Source organism: Meleagris gallopavo, unplaced genomic scaffold, assembly GCF_000146605.3.
Source record: "Meleagris gallopavo isolate NT-WF06-2002-E0010 breed Aviagen turkey brand Nicholas breeding stock unplaced genomic scaffold, Turkey_5.1 ChrUn_random_7180001924570, whole genome shotgun sequence".
NCBI classification, from domain to species: domain Eukaryota; kingdom Metazoa; phylum Chordata; class Aves; order Galliformes; family Phasianidae; genus Meleagris; species Meleagris gallopavo.
The window spans coordinates 1-5,019 of NW_011187038.1; the positions used below are offsets into that span (position 1 = coordinate 1).

The following is a 5,019-nucleotide window of genomic DNA, read 5'->3' on the forward strand; positions in this document are numbered from 1 at the left end:
CCATCTGTCATACAGCAACAAAATGTAATGGAATACTGGCAGAAAGGTCCAACCTCTACTTCCATCCCTCCAACATCTGCCTCTTGACATTGTGGGCCAATGTAATATAAAACAGGAGATATTTCTTTTGGAGCAACCCTCATAAAATATATAATATAGCTAAAGCATATAAGAAACAAGTCTTATTTTATAAATAATATTTTATTTGAACAAAGAAGAAGGCCACAGAAACATAAAAGTAATGAGATATTTAACCATTTTTCTGAACCTAACGCATCATCCTGGTTCAATGGAAGTGATTGCAATTCCTAGTGAGTTCCCAAATTGTTTGTCAGAGCTTTTTAATGAAATTTTACTCTTTCTGTGCTTCGTCCTGGAAAACAATTGCTCACAAATGTATGTAATGAATAAGACATGATTGTGAAGTGAGGGATATCTTTCTCTGGTAAGAGAGGTGTTACAGAAAGATGAAAGAGATATGATCCAGTTTTTCTTTGAGATGAATATCTGATTGCAACTCTATACATTCCATCTGAAAATTGGCAGGGAATGTATTTATGTCAATAGCATGGGGCAGGGGTGGCTGCAGGAAGGGCTGGACCAGGCCACATGTGGCCATGGGCTGTGGGTTGGACATCCCTGCAATGTCACCCTTACCTCTCTACTCTTTAATCCTTACCCATAAGCCCTCAGTTAGTTTCTCACCATGAAGAATCTCATGGTATTTTCACCGGGCAATAAAATATTGCTAAGTGCAAAAAAATGTACATTGGAAAAACAGCTCCATTTTATATAGTTAATGGGCAGCCATTAAATCCATGGACTGCAGTATTAACACTACCTTTCATCAAATCTTGAGAGAGATAATATAGAAGTATAAAACTACTGGGGAGAATGAAAAAGCTAATGCAAAGTAAATAATTATTTCCATGCAAGGAGAAATTAAATAGATCATCACTACTTGCCTTGTTATGCATAATATTTCTATTATGAGAACAAGGAATTGACAGGGACATCACAAAAAGAAAATATTTTTCAATAAACTCATTTAAACTGTAAATCTCATGGTCAGAGGGCAAGTAAAATTGATCCTGAAGTGATTAAATCAAATGAAGAAATGTCTAGCAAACATTCCTGAACACAGTCATCTATCCTACTATAAATCTGTAAACTCAAGATTTCCAGGATGTTGGAAAATACACAAAAGAATGTTATTTTTTATTTATATCCAGATATGAAATACAGCTTAATGAACGCTTATTTTGGTTTGAGATGGCAATTCTATCTCACATATTATGCTAAATTATATTGCAGCTGGAAGGAGTAATCTGATTAAGTGCAGCCAACGGTAAAATCCACCTCTCATATCCAAAGTCTTAAGTAGAGAGCTTTGTAAAAGGACAGCTGTCATTAATCTTCTGCTGCCCTCAAGAAAAGGTTAAGGTATGCATCCAAATGTCACCCTGTTTGCCCAGTGAATTATTGTCCCTGCTGCCTCAGATTCATGAAGCATCCATGGCCTACAGTTAATAGTAGTTACTCTCATCCCTCAAGTCAGCATTAGCTGAAATTCTCTCCCTAAGAATCTTCTCGTATTATTTATAGGAGATTTATCCACACAGCTAGAGTAAGACCAAAAATTTCTAATTATATCTAGCATCATCACTTTCCAGTTTTCAGTTCGTTCAGTTTGCCAGACAATGCTTTGCCAAAAACAAGGTTTGCCAAAAATGCTTTGCCCAAAGACAGAGGAGGTATCTGTAGCATGTGCTGACCAGACTCTATAAAAGATTCCTTGAAGCTGTGCTGTCCTGTCTCCAGAGAAAACTTCATGGTGAGTGCCTGTGACTGGCAGAAAGGAACAGTGTCCCTGAAGCCCACTGCTGTTCTGGTATATATATCTGCAAGCATTTAAAGTCTGTGACATAAAACATGTTTGTATTTCAACTTAAACTGATTTATGGAATTCTATGCAGTGGTAAGAAGGGTCTAACATTTCTGCTTTACAGCACTGATCATCTTCCAGCCAGCACAAGACCTTCTTGTGTCACAAGAGGTAAGAACCTAATTTACTCATTTACTCATTTACTAATTTACGTTTAAGGGATAATCAAAAAGATGGGGGATTTCTGTAGATCTGATTGATTGATTGATTGATTGATTTATAAATAAGCCCATATATTCCTGTCCACTGTCCTGTTATGGTAAACAGCACATTTATGGTTGAAAAGGCTAGGCTGCTCATGGCAAGCAAGCTTATCAAAGGGTATGTGCTTGAAGCTATTAGCCACTGTTGCCATGCCAGGAAATGTATCCTGGGGATTCCTCATGTTTAATCATGGATCAGTGAAGAAAATGATCTGTTCTGGCATGAAGTCTAGCTAGACAAAGCCAGACAACAGAACAACTAATGGCAAAATCTTACAGGTTTGCAATAAAATGTAAGAATTATTGTACAGAATATATACTGTACATTGGCCAGAAATTGCTATGAAAATGCCTACCAGACATACTGTGGGGTTATAATCTGCATGTGGTACTTGTACTAGGAAATCTGGTAAAAAAGCCAAAAACAACTAACATACTTAAAAAAAACCTGTAGATATATCTTTTTACTTTATGTCTGAAATTAAACAGAGTAAAATGGGGGTTCTGCATGCTATTAGGAATTGTGCAAAGTGTTGGCATTTGGTTGATTCATTTCAGCAACTAGAAGTTCTAACATAACATCTAAATAAACTGCCTGTCTGACTTCCTAGGAACTCAAGTGTTTTCTATTACTATGCAGTGTTTCCTTGGGAACTCAATACTGCATTTCAATATCCATTTTGATATGTAAATTCTTGAACTGAAGCTGATGAATTTTTAATATAACTGTTCTCTGATGATGCAGTATTTTAACTTATTGAATTATCCATCCTTATCTACTATTTGCAGTATACTATTTTCCAGAGATAAATCTCTTGTAACTGGTTTCTGCTGTTGTCAATGAAATAACAGTGCAGATTATTTAAGGTGAGATTCGCACTGAAATTTAAGCATGAGATTAAACAGGAATTAAACTGTAACATATACATGTATGTTCTCAGATGAAATGTGGAAAAAGTCTACTTTGTTTAGATGGAACAGATCTCTAAATTTTCCTATGATTTTTTTAGATCATTGACATTGCCTCCAATAAATTAACAACCAGAATTGTTTCTAAATAGGGCTTAGTAAATCTCTCAATTTAAACACACAAAAAACACCTAAAGGAGACAATTCAATAAGCAGGGCTCAGCTAGCACTGACTTCAATGGCTGATACCTCAGCTAACATTCAGAATTTGTGCAGAAATCAATTCAACAGTAGGAAATGTGTTGAACACACCTAACTTACACTTGATAATCAGAATCTATACTAAAAAAATTAAGAGACTGGAGTCCAAGCTTTCTTTAGCCTGAGGGAGTTTGACTTAGCCCCACTCATGTGTTTAGAAGATCACCCTCACCGTGGGTTTGGAAAGCATTCTGTATCACAGGATCTTTCTACTGGAGCATATGTGCCACTGTGCAACCAGCGATGCAACATCCATCAGTATTGCAGGAGGACAAGCAGGATGGACGTTGCTTGAAGGTTTAGTTGTTTAGAATCTGCAGCTAGTGTTTCTAGTCCTACAACCAGAAAGACACACAGAAAGAGGAGTTGTACATCTTATTTCAAAGCCTGAATTTACGATGCAGGAGTCCTTAAGAAACTTGTGGGGAGCAAACTTCAGCGAATGATTCAGAGCACCAGCAATAACCATCAAGCAATAGTTAGTCCTCAGAACACCTCCTGGATTCACCCACCTCTATTTTGTGTATAGGCCTGTATAGTTGCTAGTGTGGGCATTTTTGTTGGGTAACTCCAGACAGGTGGTATGAATACACGCCTCACCGTGGTGCTTTATTTCTTTATTGGAACCCAGTGCTTGCTGAAGGACATACATTTTTTAAAAAATGCTTTAATTTAAAATTTGAGCTTATAAAATTACAGATGCTTTATTGATGTTGATTTCATCACAGTATCCCAGTAATATTCCTCCAGAAATACTCTTAATTAAAAATTTCCTGGTGAAATCCAATACTGTACCTGCTTTACACAGAAAAAAATGGACCATGGACAGATGTTAAGACAGTCTTCACAGCCAAATAATTCTATGATGCAGTGTGGAATTCTATGATTCCAGAAAACTGAATGGCAACAGAAATTGTTGACTCACTTGGACAACATATCTGCTCTTCCTTAGAGTTCTCTGCTGACAAGACCCTCCATAAAGTGCAGCCATGTCTTCGGATTCTGAAATGGCCATCTTTGGAGAGGCTGCTCCTTATCTCCGAAAGTCAGAGAAGGAAAGAATTGAGGCCCAGAACAAGCCTTTTGATGCCAAGACATCTGTCTTTGTGGTGCATCCCAAAGAATCCTTTGTGAAAGCACAATCCAGAGCAAAGAATCTGGGAAGGTCACTGTCAAGACTGAAGGTGGAGAAGTGAGTAAAAGGCAAGATATACAATGTGAATTTGATTCCCACAGTGGTCTCTGAGCTGACATGCGGGGATTTGTCTTTTCTTTGGCAGACTCTAACCGTGAAGGAAGATCAAATCTTCTCCATGAACCCTCCCAAGTACGATAAAATTGAGGACATGGCCATGATGACCCACCTCCATGAACCCGCTGTGCTGTACAACCTCAAAGAGCGTTACGCAGCCTGGATGATCTACGTAAGTACCAGCAGCTCTCTTCCTTGGGTAGCGTAGCTGGGGAGGACTGCTGTGCCCTGCTGAGTGGAAGCCAACGTGCCGTGTCCCTTCCTCACAGACCTACTCGGGCCTCTTCTGTGTCACTGTCAACCCCTACAAGTGGCTGCCGGTGTACAACCCGGAGGTGGTGTTGGCCTACCGAGGCAAAAAGCGCCAGGAGGCCCCTCCACACATCTTCTCCATCTCTGACAACGCCTATCAGTTCATGCTGACTGGTGAGTGCCTGATCTCCTTCAAA

The 5,019-nt window shown here is 38.7% G+C and overlaps 1 long non-coding RNA gene across 3 annotated transcripts; it reads left to right on the plus strand.

Moving 5' to 3' along the window:
* Positions 1–1,782: 1,782 nt before the first annotated feature.
* On the plus strand, positions 1,783–4,925 carry LOC104916609. 3 transcript variants are annotated; one of them, XR_796623.3, is made up of 5 exons: positions 1,783–1,834; positions 2,010–2,056; positions 4,271–4,510; positions 4,599–4,742; positions 4,840–4,925. It is a non-coding gene; the product is annotated as an uncharacterized LOC104916609 (long non-coding RNA). The 3 variants fall into 3 exon arrangements; XR_796624.1 differs by lacking the exon at positions 1,783–1,834 and adding an exon at positions 1,843–1,891; XR_002110600.2 differs by lacking the exon at positions 1,783–1,834 and adding an exon at positions 1,899–1,916.
* Positions 4,926–5,019: the final 94 nt, after the last annotated feature.